This window comes from Lactuca virosa, chromosome 3 (genome assembly GCF_052849685.1).
Source record: "Lactuca virosa cultivar CGN04683 chromosome 3, Lactuca_virosa_CGN04683_v6, whole genome shotgun sequence".
NCBI classification, from domain to species: domain Eukaryota; kingdom Viridiplantae; phylum Streptophyta; class Magnoliopsida; order Asterales; family Asteraceae; genus Lactuca; species Lactuca virosa.
The window spans coordinates 410,595,229-410,616,033 of record NC_136428.1 but is presented as its reverse complement, the minus strand read 5'-3'; the positions used below and the strand labels follow the sequence as shown (position 1 = coordinate 410,616,033).

The 20,805-nt window shown below is 41.0% G+C and overlaps 1 pseudogene; it reads left to right on the top strand.

The window, feature by feature from the left end:
* Positions 1–20,805, top strand: part of LOC145165029 (uncharacterized) — a 38,821-nt pseudogene that overhangs the window by 10,379 nt on the left and 7,637 nt on the right.

Genomic DNA, 20,805 nt, shown 5'->3' with positions numbered 1-20,805 from the left:
TCCTCAACATTTTCAAGATGGATATATGGATCTGATGGAATTCTGGGCTTACAATGAGGCTACAGCTACAGTAGCAATCAAGTTTTCAGATAGCGATATTATCTGTCGACTTGTTGATTATAAAGATCTTCTGAGGTTCAGGGAGAGAGATATTCACACCCTGGCAAAGCATCAAATTATTTATAAGTCGGATGTTATGGAGCCTGCTACCAAAGAGTTCACGACCATGGTTGCTAAGATAATCGACAAGAGGCTATGGATGGGGGCAATAGATATATCGGATGTGAGGCTGCTAGAGAACCCATGATAAGAGAAGATCGAGCTTTTGCTAGCCACAAACTAAGGGGGAGATTGATAGGTCATAGATGAGTGGTTTGGGCTAGGCAATCATTTGTATAAGTCTTATAGGGTCTTAGTCATGTTAGAGGTGTTTTGTAGCATGTTGATGTGTGTTTACGGTTGAGTTGGTGTTCACGGCCCTAAACAGGTTTACGGCCGTGAACATGTTTACGGCCAGTCAGTCCCTATAAATAGCATGTGTCAGAGTTTGTCAGTAGTGATGTATCATAAGTGTTTATGGTCAACTGTGTGTAATTCAAGGTGTACCAGACGTTCTTCGTTAATAGACGTGTGCATTGCTTGATAATTCTCTTCTTCTACTCATTGTTGTTGTTGTTTGTTTTGATCACTGGTTTGGATCTTGTAAATGGGACCTTACATTGTTTGTACAAACCATGAAAGAAAATAATATTTCTCGCCATTTCAGACGAGTAACAACATTTATTCAAATCTAATATTAACCCACTACTAAGCAATAAAGAATAAACTCCTATATTGGTGACAGGTGAAGCTTTCCTATTCCCCATCATCAAGTTAATCTTTCCGTGCTCCACATCCTCAGCTCTTTTTAGTGTAAATACCTGCATGGGTGGGTTTCACTTTCCCATCCTTAACATCCTACAAGTACTTGGGGCAGCTTCGCTTCCAGTTCCCTTTTTGCTGATAGTAGAAGCATTGTGCATCCTTCGGGTTCGAAGAGGTAGTGGTAGAACCCCCTTAGGTTCCACTCGAAGAGGAGCCATCAAGATACTTTCCCTTGGTAACCTTCGAAGGGGTCTTCCTCGTTTTCCCTTTACCTTGCCCGATTTCCAGAACAGGGGCAGTGGTAGGAGTGGTAACAACATTCTTACCTTTGAGACTACTTTCAGCAGTCCTCAAAAGTCCTTGAAGTTTGCTAAGTGTGACCTCTTCCTTGTTCATATGACAGGTCATGAGGAACTGATCATAACAGGTGGGTAAGGAGTGTAGAATGATATCTATTGCTAACTCCTCTTCAAATTTCACATTTAACTTTAGCAAACGGTCCATGAATCTTTACATTTTCTGCAGGTGGCCCGTGATGGACTCTCCATCCTTCATTTTTGTTGTTATCATGGAGGTGATGATTTCATACCTTTCCCGATGAGCACTCTGATGGTATCTTTCCATCGGGTCCTGGTGCATCTCATAAGGGTAGAAATCTTCATAGGATTTCTGGAGTTCTGCTGTCATGGTAGCCAAGATGATACAAGATACCTTAGTGGCATCCTTCTCATGGGTAGTGTACTCAGCAATCTCCTCTGGAGTAGCAGAATACTCATCAATAACCTTTAGCTCCTTATCAAGGACATACTCCTTGTTCTCATAACGAGTGACCATCCTTATGTTCCTAATCCAATCATTGAAATTAGTCCCATCAAAGATGACTCTCCCACAAAGATTCATGAGAGAAAAGGAGCCAGTAGGGTTTGAGCCAGAAGCATTGTTGGAAGACATCTGAAAAAGTAGAAAGACAAGTTTAGATTAGATATAGAGTCCTTAATAAGACACCCAAATGAAATATTAAAGCTAGGACCCAACATAATATTTTATAACTTGTAAGAGGGATGCCATAATCGAAGCTACAAAATATTTGAAGGTATGTAAATCACGATTTACCAATTTCCACCATGAAAAACGAAACAGATTATTAAGTTTTAATTGGATTGAAACACCTAGATGTTTTGAGATTCGTTGAACAATTCAATGGCATGTTTAAATCTCGATTATGCTCTTCAAGTTTGTGACTGGGATATCAAGGATCACAAACAAGGTGTGAATAATCATGCAAATTAACTTGGTACTCTTAATTTTATAACCTAATCGATGTGCCGGTTAACCACACACGCTCCACTGATCTATGATAAACCTTAAGCCACCCTTTGCCACCCTTGTTAGTCCAAGTTATTGTGTCGGTTAAGCACACACACTCCACTAACGACTTAGCAAGGTGCAAAGTGTAATTTCATGGGTTAGCATCAATTTCACATTTTCCTAAAGTAACTAAGATTGGGAATTTATAAAAGGTTTAGTTACTTTATATATATCATTATACTTTTAATGAGAACTATAGTCTTTGTCCTACCCGTTCGGCTAACGACCCTCTACCAGTCAAGGAAGCAGTGGGTGAGAGTGGGCACCCATTAAACTGCCATTTTATAGGCAGCAACCTTATACCCCCTTATAGACCGGCTTCGTGAATGATGCCTACTAACGGTAAGACTGACTTATTTTTATATATATATATATATAATTATTAGACTTTTAATAATATTATAGTATAAGGGTCGAAATTTAAAGTTTTAAAATTCTAGGGTTTGGAATTAAAGTATTCTAAAGTGACTTTGCAAATTCCAAAACTTGAGCGAAAGTTTTGAAACTATTCAAAACCTTTCATTTCTATAACTTATGAATTTTAATGATTTTAATGAAAAGACTCTTGGAATTCCATAACTTGAGGACAAGTTATAGAGTCCATTAAAAGGCATCTATATCAACAATTAAACTAACAATCATGTCAAATAATTTCTATGATCTAACAGAACTCATAAGCATGCATAATTCGTATCAACAATTTTCAAGAATCATATAAACTTAATATATAACTTGAAACTTTGACAATTATCTTTGAAATTGGATAAGCATAATCATTACCACATCAAAAACAGGTTTAACAGTCTAAAAACAGTTTAGGGTGATGATCCTAGTCCAATTCCAGCATTGAAGCTCGAAATTATGCACTATGGGCCTCGAACTCATCGAGTGCATGAACCAACTCGACAAGTTGGATGAATTTCAACATGGACTCGTCGAGTCTGTAACACCCCATTTTGAAAGTGTTCGATTGTGTCTTCGGACGCCAAGGGTATAAGCGTAATCTGACGATTCGGTCTTTTATGGGTCTCGAGTTTTATCCGATAGGTTTTAAGGCTTGGGGTGTAGCTAGGAGCGTAAGGCTTCTTGCCACCTTTTCGTGGATATAAAGTTCATCGGAAACAGACTTAGAACGAAGAAGTTATAGTACAGTGAATTTCTTGGCAGAACTGGTCCCTGAATGGCAAAAGTTTGCATTTTAGCCCGTGCATGCAAGGTGGCAGGCAGGTGAGTACGCCCAGCGTAAGCTGGGGTACGCCCAATGCATTGTTGGTTAATGAATCGCGGGTGCTGAAGACGTACGCCCAGTGTACGGGGATTACACCCAACGTACGTCCAGGATCTCCAAAACCCTAATTCTTAGGGTTGGCTCACTATTTAAGCACCTTAAGTCCGAGGGGGTGCGCCTCCCTTTCATTCTCAGATACTTAAACCCTAATATCGAGTGGTAGCTTCATCCAAGAGTGTTGTGAGCTTTGTGGGTGCATTTGAGTGGTTTTTGGTGCATTTCAAGAAGTTGGAACTTGTTGCAAAGATGGGAATCAAGGAGGAGCTTGTGGATCTGGCATCTGGGACTCATTCTCAGCTTGATGAAGGTATAAAGCTTTGATCTTGATCTTTCATCTCTTAGATCTACCATTGTGAGTTTTAGTTCATTTTGGCCCCAAGGATGGAACTTTATGGTTGAAATTCGATTCTTTGACCTAGAGTTGCCACTCACTGTGTTAAATGAGTCCCTATGGCAGAAAGTTGCCATCTTGGAGGTCTTAATGGGTGCATGCATGAGTTAAGACCGTTTCCGTGGAAGTAGATTATTATTTTGGAGTTTGAGCTTATGTGGGTCATGCAAAGCCATCAAGTAAGCAACTTTATGGTTTTAGACGTTGAAGAGGACTTGGATCTGTAATTGTAGTGCTTGGAGTAGAGTATTAAGCAATTAATGGAAGAGTGGGTTAACAGAGGAGTACGTTGGGCGTACATGCAGGTACGTGCGGCGTACACCACCTCCAGCCAATATGCTTAGCGTACAAGGGAGTACGCCCCACGTACTCATCAGTTATGGCCTTAGAGTATTGTGGGCCTCGGGTTGGGCCAGGCAGTCGACTTTGGACCTTTAAGTCTTAATGGACCATCAAAAGTTAGATGTTTTGGGCTAGGAATATGTTTGGGCTTTTGTATAAGGTCCATTAGAAAGGTCCGGGCCCAATTTGGAAAATTGGGCCATTGATGGTTTTATGGACATTATAGTGTTGGGCTTTTGTTTTAGGTTTGGGCCTTAGTTTTGGGATCATACTTGGATAGGGGTAGAATGGTCATTTTACCTCATGCATGGATTGAGGATTTTGGTATGGCACCCAATTGCTAATTGGGTATACTGATTGGTAGTGACAGCTCGGGAAGCTGGCGGGGCAACAGCTAAGGAATTCATGCGGGAAGCTTCTGCAGTGCGAGGTGAGTCTTCTCACCATACCAATGGTTCTAAGGCACCAAGGCCAGCCCATGTTATGTTATGTGGTACACTAGTTGTAGTATGGATATGTGGTATGATAGATAGCTTATGCTAAATGGTATGCTAGTGATTATATGCTATGTGATATGATGGTTGTCTTTATGATACTTGCATGGAAGACCCCGGGGGGAGCCCGTGGCAATTGGATGTAAGACCGTGTTGTCACACCCCAAAACCGGAACGGCGGAAACGTTCGGGGGCGGAGGAAGTCATGTCAAGTATCACAACACATGCAGTATAGTAATCAAAGTACAACAACCATTGCATTAATATTATAAGTTTTTACATAGGTTACATTTAGAAACAACATCAAAGTAGATATAGAGAATAACGTAAGATGCAGCTCGGTACAAGGCTGACTTCGCAAAAGCTCCCGGAGTGCACCCGTCTACTGACGACCTGAGAATACAAGTTATTTTGAAAGAGAGGATCAGGATTTTAATGCTGGTGAGTTCATAAGTATTTTAATGACATTGATATAAATACATGTTTTTCCTCAAAATAATCTCATTAGATGATGGTGATAAAAGTTTAATAAGTATTTGAATCCTTTCCAGAAAATCCTATATTTTCTACATAAAGTAGTCTTCTACCAAGACCCGACTGTTTTGTGTTTAAAGGAATGAGTTTCTCTACTGAAAGCAGTCTTCTACCAAGACTCGACTGTTTTGTGTTTAAAGAGCATTTTTCCCAAATGTTACTATCATTATCAAAATATAGTTTTACATTATCGTTTTATATCAAAAAACGTTCCAAGTTAATGTATTAGAGAAAATATTATATTACCATAGTTTTATATGTAGAAACTACCGTGGTACTAATTACCTTAAGGCCATGAATTATAAGGTAAATGTGAAGATACTCGTAACCATACTGATTGACGGATGTAAACATGACGACCTGCTGGCGTCGAAATAAATGTGACATTTGTCACCCCTTGGCTTGGTCGGCCGGGACTGTAGCTAGCAGTTAGGATGTGGGATGGTTTGTCCCGTATAGATCTATACACACAATGCCCACTCTCCCTCCAGGAGACTCTAGTTACCAACTTGACAACGGTGAAATCCGCGTCACGAGGATGTATCTCATGCTTTGATTTGCTATATACTTTTATTTTTACTAAAAGCACATGTTTTAGAATGTTGATATAGCTATTTTCGCCTCATAAAAGTTATTGTTGGTTTCTAAACTATACCTACTATAGTTTACTTGAGAGGTTATCTATGTGCCTTTGCTACCCAAAGGCGCTGAACTGGAGTAAGAGTTTTAATATCTAACATATATATATGATATATAACTAGGATTTCAACGACACTCGGACAAATAACCAGATACTCTAAGTCCACAACCAAACAAGGAACAGGAAATAAAGCGGGCTATCAGTCCTAAGTCCTTCAAACCCTACTTATATAACTATATCTATATAGACATGAATCTAACAAGAACATCAGTTTAAAAGACTTTGATAAAAGTTTAGTAATATAAAAAGAGATTTGAAAACAAGATTTGAAAACCTTTAGCTGGATAAAACAGTTTAACATGCAAAAATCCATTTGATTGACAGTTATTAATCACATGCGATTGATATAATAACTTAGTAGTTCAACTTGTATTCCCCCCCATAAAAGCATCTAAACTCATTTCAAAGGTTGATTAAGGGGTATGAACTCACCTGAAGTGAGTAACTCGAAAGAAAGATTGATATTGGATCGTCGGGTGACGAATGAAGTCGTGAGCACACAAACGGATCCTAGTTTAACATGTAATAACACATATATGAATACACTTAGGGTATATAACCACTAATAGACACATGGACACACCTTAGGGACATGAAAACACTTAGAATTAAGTGTTATAAACACCTATTTAGGTCCCAAAATGAGTGTAGGGCCTTAGATTTGAGTGTAAGGCCACCAAATTCGACTTTTATGTGTGTGCGGCCAGGTGTACGGCCAGGGTGTGCGGCCAGGTCTGTGTGCGGCCAGGTGTGTGCGGCCATGGTGTGTGCGGTTGCACACTCCTAGCAAAAATGGTCCAAAATGAGATTCCAAGGTCACATCTTGCATCCTCTAAGTGTCTTAGATCATGTGCTAGAATACTACTTGTGTTTGAGGCCTTAAAGCACCAAAATAAGGGGTGTACGGCCACTAGAAGGTGTGTGGCCACACACTCCTTTCAGATCGAGTTCTAGACTTTTAACAAGGCTCAAATATAGCTAAACACATGCAGGAGTAGGGTACTTACAATGTAGAGGCCTATAGGGGTGTTTGGAGCCCAAGAACTTAGTAGGTGTTCTTGGTGTTCTTGGTGAAGTTGAAGAACACTTAAAGATCTACTAAAATAGAGTGATTTCATGGATCAAACTCAAGGAAAAGGCTTGCTAATGTGTTGTATCAATGATCTAAGGATGTTTACTTACTTGTCTTGACGATTGGAGAGGAAAACTTGAAGGATTCTTGAGAGGATTTCGACTTCTAGGCTTGAGAGAGTGAGAAAAGGGCGCAAGGTTGGCTAAGTGTTCAATATATAGGGTCGAGTGTGAGGCTGGAGGGTGAGTGCGGCTGGGAGTGCGGCTGGCTGGCCGCACACGCGGGTGTGCGGCCGCACGCACCTTCTTTGGTGTGTTTGGCTCGATTTTGTGATGCTACACACTTTCTAACCCTTCTTAAGGCTCATATCTAGATTATGCTAAGCCTAGAACACTCATATAGACTCACAATTTTGTTAAAAGATAGCAGAACGAAGGCTGACACTCGGCTGAGTTGAATACCTGAACTTTACAAGACAAGGATTTTCGGGTTGTCACGTCATCCCCTCGTTAGAGGGAATTTCTTCCCGAAATTAGAATCTTAACGAATACTCAAGGATAGATGCGAAAGATGCGGATACTTCATGCTCTAGCTGATCCGTCTGTTCCTTAGGGGAATCAGGTGCATACTGTGTTTTAGCGAATTTTTGTTACGAGGTATAGTTTCTTCTTCGATTTCTGGGCCACACGGGATAAGGTTTCATCGGTTCCCTTTTACTGAGCAAGATTTCTCCTGATTCTTTTAACGAACGTGACTCTGGTTTTTATGGATCTAGTTGAGAAAATGATGAGAGTTTTGTCGGGTACTACTGGTTCATTCGCTGAGACGTGGACAGGTTAAGGTGGAATTTATGGAATCCCTAAAGCAATCTGGGTCTGACGGATACTGGACCAATTCTATTAAGAATCTCTGATGGTCCTCAGTTCTTTGGAATATAGAACGTTTCAGTACCTAAAACATAATGTACTTCCATGGTGAGATCATCACTTGGCGTGATCGCCATTCTGAAGTTCCAAAAGTTTTCTCTTACTGGAGGTGTGGTCCTTATGATTGGTTTCCTAGGAGTCTCGGGTCGTATTCGGATTCGTATTTCCTACTGGTTGGCTTCCGGAGGTTTTCTGGATCAATGAAGGTGCTGACTATATGCTGGCATCTATTGGTTGCGTGGCATCTACTGGTTGCGTGGCATCTACCTCAGCCCAGTGCAAAAAGGACCTGCACTTTCGACTCATGAGGTGTTCCTAACTGAATATCTCAGCCTCAGGATGATAGAGGGTTTTACTAGATGATGCTTAGATAACTCTAATTTCATCATAGTCTAATAGATGCTTTCACATCATGATCCCTAATCGGAAGGAATCATTCTCTCGTTCGGTTCGCTGTTTCATGGATAGCAGTCTCCAATCAGGGCTTGCTTCGCCCTTAGAGATTTTCTGAAGTGATTGACTATTTCGGGAGGTGGTTCTATTATCTCTTTAGAGATAATATTCCTTGGAACACCTAGTAGTCTAACAATCTCTATGACATACTCCATTAGTTTTTCCATTGTGTCTGCTTCCTCAAGTATTCCGGGTCGCGGAGGAAATCATGTGGTTCTTAGCATCTATAGGGCGACGGTAACTTTCTCGCATGACGAGGCGCTATCACAACTCTTTCCGACCTAGGCACTTCTCGTCTGTATCTGGATGAACGAAGTACTTGAGCAGTGCGAGCATCCCATGCAACTACTCTTCCCATGTTACTGAGTTTCTCTATCTAGATTAAATCTAGATGACATAAGACTCTGCCACTCAGTTGCTCTAATTTCCCCATCCATTCTTCTTAGAGTTTAACCTGTCACAGCTTTCCAGGTTTCTTGGCTCACTACTGAGATGCTTAGTTTGTGGGATCAGGCGTGAATGGATGGTCATAGTCAATGTTTTTAACTCTTACGACTTGAGTTAGTTTACTAACTGAGGGTGTCAGCTACTATGTTAGCTTAACCCGGGATAACAACAAATTTCGAATTTGTAGTCATTTTAGTAGCTCAACCCACAATCGTTCTCTTGACTTCAGCTCCTTTCCTATGGGTATATGATGAAGGGTTTTATTTTAAGGTTCGTGGTAGACCTCATACTCAGCTCAATCACTATTACTCAGTGTATACAAGTCGTATATAATTGAGATTGACAGGATGTTCAGATGTGTGGCCTCACCCCAAACCCACAACCAAACAAGGAATAGGGAGTAGGGCGGGAGCACACATCTTAAATCTTATCGACCCAAATTATGTACCACTCTAATGCATATACTCAGTAGTAGTAAGTTAATACCATGAGTTCTTTCTCTTGATTCATGAACTAGATCGTGTGGTGCAAGTGGTCTTTCTGTAGCATCTATTGAGTAGGCCTCGGGCGGTTATTGTCTTCCGGAATATCTGCAGCGCCTTTTGCTTCTGGTTTTAATGTCTAACGGGGTTGGTTAACAGCACGCGGTATCCTTCTCCTGGGTACTTCTGAAGGTTGGATGAGAGAGACGACAGATGGTTCGCATTAGGTTTTCTATTAGTTTCGAAATGATTTTATTTGACGCTTAGGATAAGGTGACAGTTCTTTTTACACAGCACTAGGAATTCTCGCATGGGCGAACCACGTCGAACCATGGCTGACGGTAGTGTCGAAATTAACGAACATCAACACGATATAGAATGAAGATTGATAGGACCACGTGCTGAATAGAGCACACAAGTTCTTAGCGTTTCGGGTTCGTCTATGGTATTACTATTGCGAATACTTGGACCGACATGATTAACGCTGAACGCTAGGGGTCCTGATGCTTTGGAAAGATGTACTTTTCATGAACTGATTTCTCACGAGGACTCTCTATAACCGCCTAGTATACACTAGTCATGTATAATTAAGATTAAAAGGACTGTTGACTGAGCGACTCCGCCCTAAATCCACAGGCAAACAAGGAACAAGAGATAAGGCCGCATCACTCACTCAAGGTCTATCAATCCTAATTATAAATGGCTTTAACGTATATACTACTCCATCATAGCTTTACCTGATGGGTTTTTAAGTTTTACAACAGTGCTGCGACTTTTGCCTTAACGAGGGAGTAATTACAATTAGAATTGATTATTTAAAGTTTTCGATTAGCTACTTAAGGTTGAGAGGCGTACCAAAATTCTACCGGGTTCCTTGATGTTCCTCTAGGTATTAGGGTTAAACTCCACCTGCGTCTTTTTCATTCCTTTTAGTTGGGCAGTCCCTCTTGAGATGCCCAATTTCACCACATAGGTGGCATATTGGACTGGTCCCAACATTGGTGGTTGATGTAATGAACTCAACCGGAGTTCTGCAGTTGGGAGCGGTATGTCCCTTCATGTTGCACCTAACACAAAAGGGTTCTTGACAGACTCCATAATGATGGTAGTTACACTTGCTGCGGTGGGGGAAGTTTCCTAGGTATGGTCTTCTTGGTGTCGAGACAGGCGGGTTGACAGGGGTATTTTCTACCTCAGCTTGCTGCCCTTCGGAAGGTCCTTGAGCCGAGGTACTCCCCTTCTCGTTCTCAAACTTTCTTTTCAGAGGATTAGATTGGATTTCTTGGGTGGCTTTACACACCGGTGCTGGTTGCTGTTGTCCATTGCTATGACCGGGATTCCCGATAGTGCTGCTGCTAACATTTGTGTTGTTAGCATTCAGGTGAGCCATGACAGTTGCTACGGCTGCTGAAACTGCAGCTTGGAACGTAGCTTCATCGATCTGAAGAGTCGGTGTCTTGCTAGCGGGTTGGTTACGTTTCTTCGGAGGCATGGTTTTTCCTACACGATGAGGAACACAAACTGATGAGAGACGATGGTTACCCTTAGACGTATCTTTCTTTATTATAATAGACATAAATTTTTCCCGCACTTTGAGCTATGGTTATCTAAGTGTCGACCTACATCCCTATGATGCAGTCCTGGTAACAGGGTAAAGTAAATGTATCGGAAAGCCATAAAATGGGTGTCGTTCCAACTAAGTTATCTTTATATTGGAGAGGTTCACTCTCCAGCTTTGAAAAGATTTGAAAGAACTTCGGAACGAAGATCACACAAGGAAAGATTCTTGAATGCCAAGGGCTCATTACTCTCAATTGAGACTTTGTGATCCGATCTATTTATCTTAGTCGCGACAGGAAAGACGATTTGCCTAACACATAGTGTGAGTAGTGTAACCACTAACTCACTAAGTTTTATTAATTTAGGGGTTGTTAGCGTGACTTTAGGGTAGAACACTTCTCGGGTTTCATACATTGGCTCCTTCTGTTCACCGCTTATTCTTGGCTGAAATGAACTTTCGTTTTCTCCTGGTATTTTTACGGGGTTCTCTTCTTCTATAGACATATCGAATTAATGCTTCGTCTTACTTCCGATTCTGACTCCGATCGTCATTACTTCATAATGGAGGACAGGAACCTCGGAAGTTCAGGCGAATTTCCCACCGATGTCCCCAAAAGGTATAAGCACATGGCGATTTCAATAGTCTCATCACTGTTCATTTATTTCCTACTTGGAAATCTTCTCAATGAACCTCTTCTAGGTCTTTTATCGACTCCTCTGCTGATTACTGAAGTGGATAAGGTTTTTCTAAAGGGGTTTATGCGAGAATGGGAATGTCTAAAGAATCTTAAGAGATTATTAAACATTTTAATGTGTGATCTATTTTAATGTGAGAATCATAAGTGATCCATTCAGATAATCCTGTATACGATCAGCCCACTGATCATAATATTCAGGGATTAGCATTGGAATTTTGGTTGATGATCCTAACAGATGAGAAAACGAGGTCATCGAATTGAGATTGAAACTCGCCATTGTTGTACGGAAGTTGTATTTGAAACTTTTTAAGAAGAAATGGAAATTTGAAAACAAATTAGTTGATTCAAATCGGAATTGAAAGAAAAACACTCGATTCAACAATTCAAATGCAGAATCAAATCACAAACTGAAATCTAGACAATTTTTTCACGATCAAAAAGTGCGGAAACTTTTGAACCAAAAATTTGATTCAAAAACTTTTTGAATGGATGAAAATCAGATCACAGATGTGATTCCTGCTCTGATACTAATTGATGAACCAAAGAATCGAGTATTGAATTAATCAGAGTATGAATTCAAGTATGAATATGAAATTGAACACCGGATGTAAATATGATCTTGTTTCAACTCTATTACGCTTTTGAATGTTTAAAGAGAATAAAGACAGCTCGGTAAAAGCTCTTATCTAACTCTAGTAAATAACCCTATTTATAAGGAACAGAAAGCGTACAAAAAATATACTAAGGCATAGACACTTAAGCTTCGAATAAAAGCGCCCTAGTAAAATACATTACAAAACATTCGAAGAGTTCAAAATACATTTCGACTAATTACAACAATTCGACCCTTACATTTGGGGGTGTGACAGATTGGTATCAGAGCATTGTTTATAGTGAACTAAGTATATCAAAACCATTTTTGATATACAACTATAAACACAACTGGGCAAAAACACTCTGAGTGAGAGTTATACTTTTAAAATGAAATTTTTATAAAGTATACATGCATACATTATATAACAGGGTTAGTATCATAATGAAAACAATATATAAGTATTATAGATGAGTTGTACAATACAGGTATGCCTTGGGATATGTATTCGGGACTGGGATGAATATAGCCTGATCAACTATATTTGTCCGAGAGTCGAACTGCGTATGCCAGGGGATAGCTACAGTAGACAACAAGTCTAAAACTTACCAAACTTATAAACTTTAGAATCAAACAATAACATTTAGAATACTATAGGAGTATATTATGCATACCCTAGTTTAACTTTAATAATCAGCCTTATGTGCCTTAATTCTAGACAATTCTTATACCCCTATTCTCGTACAGACACAATCGCCGGATTCCACCTACTAGGAGACCCCTACTACCCGATCCAAGACAGTGGAGAAGGGATAGAGAATGATCCAGAAGAAGAAATGCCAAGACTCAGACCCAGATCCCGAGGACAATAACCTACCCTTAGCGGCTCAAATTCAAAATCCTAATCCTCGACCGGAATTTCATGGCTCGACATATCTATGGGCAACCAACCTGAATACGTGGAGACGCGAACAGGGTCAACCCCTTCCATACAATGGAGACCGAACCTTCTACAATCTGAGCAAAGGAGGCTCAGCAGACAGAGTCCTTCCTATATTGGTTCGCTGAATTGCTCGCATTGATGAACGAGGAAGGACAACCATCCATCAAACTGAGGAGAATGATGCGAACACTGGAGTCAATACAGTTCGCATCCGACAGTTAGGATTAGCTCATAGTAGAATAGTAAATCAAAATGAAGCTTGGCAGAGAGAGCTAACTGAAACTCAAACTGAAGTCTGGGAACTTAGAGCACGCCATGCAAGTTATGAAATGTGTTTGCTCGAGATGGAACGTCAGTTAGCAGGCCAAAAGACTCAGCAGAACAGTTCCCGCCACCAGTAGAGGATACTCTACTCGCTCTTTCTGTTGGTTTGTGGAATAACCTTAGTATGTACTCCAGGTAGTACTTGCCCGACTCCCAAAATTTTGTTATAGAATAGGATCTCGGCTAAAAGTCTTACTTTTCTCTAACTTTTGTAATCGGAGACCTTTAGAAAGGTCAAAATTTTCCTGACTTCGGAATGTAACCAAATATATGTTTAATATATAAGGAAGTACTTCTTTTGTGTGTTAATTCTTTGCATACCACTCGAATTCATAAGTTTATCTATAAACTCTTATTATGAATCAAAATCGAGAACCTTGTTTAGGTCGAACCTAATTCATGAAATGTTGAAAATGGCTAACTCATTAACACACGACTCTCAATCCATCAAAGACTTATTGTCTTCATTGTTATTTCTTCGGCAGGTAGATGCCTCCTCGTAGGTCAGCACGCCGAAATACAACACCAACACCTCCACCACCAACTCCAACTTACGATCCTGCTATGGTTCAGGCTGCCATCACCGCAGCAGTAGCAGCTGCGCCATCCCAAATAAACTCTGATGGAGCCGGAGGGAGCTTGAGTAGTACCAACCATCAGAACCATGGCACTGGTCATGGTCATGTTAGGGAATGCACCTACAAAGAATTCTCAAACACCAAGCCAGAAATGTTCAACGGCACTGGAGGAGTCATTGCTCTTATGCAATGGTTTGAAAAGACCGAGACGGTCTTTGAAATCTGTTCATGCCAAGAAACAAGCAAGGTCAAGTTTGCTGCTTGTACCTTCACAGACGAAGCCCTCACGTGGTGGAAGGGCCATGTGAAATCTGTGTCTCTTCCAGTCGCCAACGCCATGAGCTGGGAGGACTTGAAGGTCCTACTGTTCGAAGAATACTGCCCGAGGGTCGAAATTCAAAAACTGGAGCAGGAGCTATGGAACCTGAAAATGGTTGGTTCTGACCTAGTCGCCTACACGGCCAGGTTCAGTGATTTGTCAGCCCTTTGCCCGGGAATGGTCAACCCGGAGCCGAATAAAGTGGAAAGATACATCTGGGGGTTGTCACCCCAGATTCAAGGACATGTCTTGGCCTCCAACCCAATAACATTCAACAGCGCGAAGCGCTTGGCTCAAAGATTGATTGATCACGGTGTTAAACAGGGTACTATTACCGCTATCTCGGAGCCACCGAAAGATATAGAGGACCGAAGGAAACCCTGGAATAATAGAAAGGGGGAAACCATGCAGGAGAACCCCAAGAGGCAATAGTTAGTGACAGCTCACGCTATTACTGTCCCTCCCACCCCCACACCCACAAGGCCGTACAACGGCAACCAGCCTAAGTGCAACCGATGCAACTTTCATCATCACGGACCCTTCCGTGAAATGCATTGCACTAGGTGAAATAGTACGGGACACACCGTCCGCTACTGCATGGAACCAACCCAACCAGCCGCTCCAGCCGCAAATATGGGAGTAGACCGTACTTGTTATGAGTGCGGAGTAGCGGGGCACTTTCGAAGGGATTGACCGAAGGCAAACAACAGGAATGCTGGTGGAGGAGGTCGAGTATTCGCAATGGGCCAAGGGGAGGCTATTGCAGACCCCACGGTTATTCCGGGTACATTTCTCCTCGATAACTCATTTACATGCATTCCATTTGATAATAGGAGTGGAGAGGATTTCCGTGAGTCACAAATTTAAAAATCTATTCAAACAAACACCCCAATCATTAAGCAAAACCTTCATAGTAGTAATAACAAATATAGATAAGAAGTTCCCAAATGGCTACTAGAAATGGATTGGCTTGGTCTTCACCATGCCAATTGCATGTGCTATGAAAAGACCCTTCACTTTCACCGTTGGCTAACGGAACTCTATCGATTTATAACGACAAACCCGACACAACTCCCAAATCGTTTCTAGTTTCAAAACCCCGTAGCAATCATATGAGGAGTACTATATCCTTTGCAACCTTCCCGAAGTATTACCGACAGACTATTTAGGAATAGCACACGCACGACGAGTCAAGCTCAAACGAAGAGGCTAGGAATGATTACGGTTAACCTATCACTAAAAAGTGTGTATGTGAATGGTCTACACAAAGCGATGATAGACGGACCAAGTATGAATTCAACTATGAAGTTCAAGACAAAGTCGACCTGTATTACGAGTAATCAATACTAACATTTAGATGAACATAGACAAATAAACCCAAATCCACACGACCTCTACCGATCAAAACAATAGACAGAATAATGAAGATCCGCTGGAACACCCACGCTAGGATCTGGATTCACTAGAGAACAAGAAGATCAAATGGAATAGAAGTACACACATATTTCCTCAACGATTGAAGTCCCAGTCAAAATGCGAATTTCGGGACGAAATTCTCTCTAACGGGAGGATAATGTAACACCAGCAAAATTAGGTCAAAAATAAATTTGTTCAGTAACCATAATTGAGTATACTAAGTGGTAGATATCATAACTAGGTTTCCAAAAATATAAAGAACACTAAAATCCGAGTTATAACGAAGAAGTTATGACTGATCGAAGATACGCGACAATACCGGCAAAACACTGTTAAGCATAAAACGAGAAATTTCAATAAAATAATTTTCAACCTTAGATGTCTAAATGAAAGTCGTAGATATCCCAAAATCGTGAACATACATAAAAAGAACGCCAAAATCTGACTTCATATGAGGAAGTTATGATTTTTCGATGTTTCGGACATAGTAGTAGACAGCTAAAAACTCGAAATCGAGATCGAGCGACTTTTTGCCAACATGACCTAAACGAGAATCAAAGATCTCATGAATGGTATTACAACGGTAAAAAGTCTGACGAAAACGGACATTGGACGAAGAGGTTATGGATTTCTAACAGAGTTTTCCTGTCCCGACCTACTAAAAATAATATATTAATAATATATTAAAAATAAAGTCAAAATTAGCCAATGGAGTCTAAACGAGATTTGTATAGCATAATCTCACCTACGCGTGGATAAAAAGAACGTCGAAAACGGAGTTCGTATGCGAAAGTTATGAATTTCTGAAGTTCGGGCGCGAAACCCCAAAACTGTCAGTGTTCACGACGTGAAAACAGTGTTCCCGACTTGAACTGACTTCTGACGCCTTCTAGAGCCTGACAGACGCAAGTTGCGATGACGCACCTGATGACGACTGAACTCACGACGTGAATATTTGAGATTCACGATGTGAACCCAGGAAATTCACCCTATAAATAAGGATTGAGGGCAGCCGGCTTTGGTTGTTCATTTCCATCCTTTCTCCTACTTCTACTCTGTGTTAAGCCTCCCGAGACCACCCCGATAGCACCTCTAACACACGACGCAAGTCACGAAGTCCCGAAGATCCCGAGAAACTTGCTTCTTTTCAGTCGAAGTACTGCCCGAGTTGAGTCTCGTCTTCTTCAACTCACCACTTCTATCAAGTGAGTTCATACCCCTACAACCACACTTTAAATGTTTTTTTGAAAATGCTTTTGAAACACTTTTAAGGGGGGGGGGGGAATACAAGTAAACACACGGTTGAAATCGTGGGAAACACCAATCTTTTACTATACTTTTCATACTGTTATTTTAACTATCATATGAAGTTGTTATCATGCAAAACACCTCACAACACAACTTTACCCTCTTGGGATATAATATGTTTTATTTATACGTTTGCATACTACATCATATCAAGGGTAACCATTTTCAACTAGAACATGATGCTTTTACAAGAAAACTCAACTCATCATTACGCCTTTGTAACACGGTAGAAAAGGAAATCATTTCATACAAACGATTTTTCATCATATTACTCGTGAACTTGTTGTTAGCAATCATGTGATGTCATATGGCTTTGTTTGTACCAAACGAAAGTCCCCACCTATAACCAGAGTCTCTTGGAGGGAGAGCGTGACAAGTGTGTATAGATCTATACGGGGCTGACGACTCCGCACCCTGACTGTTAGCTACAGTCCCCGGGGTGACAACTATATTATAGGGTATTATCAGCATGTTCAGAATTCAGGATAAACACTTCCACAACTAGTTTTACTTAATGATAAAACTATACATCTTCATTTCTAAGCATGGCATATTTGCTTACAGGTTACAGTCTTGGTCATTTAAGAATGCATCTCATTTAGGAAAATATAGGATTTTCCTGGTTCAAACATTCACTTTATACATCTTCATTTCTAAGCATGGCATATTTGCTTACAGGTTACAGTCTTGGTCATTTAAGACTGCATCTCATTTAGGAAAATATAGGATTTTCCTGGTTCAAACATTCACTTTATACATCTTCATTTCTAAGCATGGCATATTTGTTTACAGGTTACAGTCTTGGTCATTTAAGACTGCATCTCATTTAGGAAAATATAGGATTTTCCTGGTTCAAACATTCACTTTATACAACAATGATTCACAACCCACTTTATTAAGAAAATATCGGATTTTCTGGAAAAAATACACGAACTTTCGAATGGCATACATTTTATCAAAACACTACTTATGTACTCACCAACTTAAATGTTGACACTTTTTCTTTGAAATAACTTGTATTCTTAGGAAATCGCTAAACCAAGTTAGCAACTGCTTTTGAAGACTTACGCTCAGGCGTTAGTTTAATCTTTTGGATATCATATTGTAATTGACTTTTGCAAACATGTAATACTACAATCATGTAAACTTTTCAATTATGTATATGATGGTCGTGTGTACTTTCTTTACTATTCATTTGTTATGATATTGAACATGACGTCCTCCGCCCCCGAACGTTTCCGCCGTTCAGGTTTGGGGGTGTGACAGGCTACACCCGTAGACTTACAACACTCTAACACTATCTGACTGCTAGTGAATGCTACGGCTACACCCGCAGACTTACAACACTCTAACACTTATCTGACTGCTAGTGAATGCTACGGCTACACCCGCAGAATTACAACACTCTAACACTTATCCGACTGCTAGTGAATGCTACGGCTACACCCGCAGACTTACAACACTCTAACACTATCTGACTTCTAGTGAATGCTACGGCTACACCCGCATACTTACAACACTCTAACACTATATGACTTCTAGCGAATGCTACGACTACACCCGCAGACTTACAACACTCTAACACTATCTCATTCGCTGGTTACTGATCCGAACACATCTGACGACGAGTATACATATGACCTATCATTTAAGACTGAACCCAGGTCCTGACTGGAATCCCCAACCTGATTCCCTAAGGCTTGCTGGCAAACATTACGGGAATGCGATCTCCTTACTGGCAGGTTTTTCCAAACTTCCATCTCACACTATCCTCAAACCACACATCTGTATGGTCTGTCTTCCTTTCTGATAAGGATGCAAAACTTATCCCAGTTTCAAAACTGCTCCTACTTCTGAATCCTTGGATGATTCTCCCCCACTTTGATTCAACTAATGTCCTACAGCACACAATGTTGGAAGGATCCTCAATCCTTCTTACCATTCTATGCCCAATCTGTTGAAAACCAGGTTTGCCATTGCTAGTGTGTCACTACTAACCAATCCAAAAGATCACACCACTTCCAAGAATCTGAATACATTTCCGGTGATAACCTGCTAGACCCAGGAAGTTCCGAATCTAAATTGGAGACCTCGGAATCTCCTACTACATCACGGCCTCTAACTTGGCCGGATCGTCTTGAATATCCTTCTGATTGACAAGGTGCCCAAGAAATTGCAACCCGCGCAACCAAAACTCACAATTGAAGAACCTTGCAAAAATTCTCTCCCTCCTCATAGTCTCTAGCACCTCCCTCGGGTGCTTCTCATGATGCTCCTCAGTCTTGGAAAGGATTCCCCATCCTTCCTATCATCTAAAGGGTCGATCTGCTGACAATCAACGTTTGTCTCTGCTGGCGCTTCAACTAACCCTTCATCAGACCTAAACCAATCTTGTCAACTAACCGAGCACCTTTCAATCCCCGATTGTTCCTGCTTTAGTGACTGCATCCTGAGAACCTGCGCTTAAGGGGAAACATCTTCGAACTACTATCCTATCGTCCCCTGATTACTCTACTGGGAACTCAAGCTTACCACTGCTGAGAATATAACAGATCTATACACAAATAACACCTTCCTGAAAATAGCGAGACACTACCGAGTCTTATTCATACTTGATACAGTTACTGCATCCAAAGTAACCTGCTCTACAGGGAACGTCCTTAACTATCATTCTAGAATCCAAGGTATGCAGATGGCATATGACATCTCTTGAAAATATAATTCAGACACAAACCGAAGATAACTCAGGGTTACACTTCTCAACCCATGGAACAAAAGGCCCCCTTGCGCAGTTCTCGCAAATGTTGCACCGAATCTGAACCCTGCTGGTCTCTCAAAAGCTGATCCAAAATTTAGGGTCTCATCCCGAGACCCTTCAATATAAGCAACTGATCTGGTTCCCTCTTACCAATGTGCTCTAAGTAAATATCCCGCTCTCGAGCTCTAGAAATCATATCATTCAGGGTCTTGCACCCCGAGATACTCATGATCTCCCTGCTATCATTCTACATTATGTTCTGATAACTTACCTTCTTCATTTCCTCATCTGCTGCATACTGTGGTACCATATAAGCTCTTCCCGAGACTTGGCAGTGATCTCTGCAACAGTCTCAGTCTTCTGGAGGAGATCTAACAACTCTTGCGCCAACTGCTGCGCCTCAATCGCCTGGGCACACCCTGCCCAAAATCTAGTCTAAAAGTCATCCAATGACATAGCATCATTTGCTTCATCACTCCACTCACTACCAACCTCTTCCTATCAAACTCGTGCTCTGTCCTTCAGGAAACAGGAAGCAAGTCGGATCTTGTCTCCTTTCGAGACATCTGGTATGAAAAATGTTGACGGCATATGCCACTCATCTGCTGCTAACAATGGGGTCCCTAACCCCCATAACAATCTGAAGCTTCACAAACTCTAAATTCCTGAAACATCAACGTCCGGGTCCCTATCATGTCTGCAACCTCAGTGCAAAAACCGCTTGGCATCTCATCCAAAATCTCTAGTATACCCTCCTTGACCATGCCAAAGATCACATGAGGCTGGTCTAAGATACTGCGTGTGATCTCAACTGATACAGACTCTCTCATACGCTCCTCGAGCTACTCGGTCCCTAAACCCGAGCTTGATCCCTCTCTGGCGCCTGATCCGCCCACTAGCTTTTCACGCAACGTCACCATGCTGAAAGCATATCATAATAACTATCAA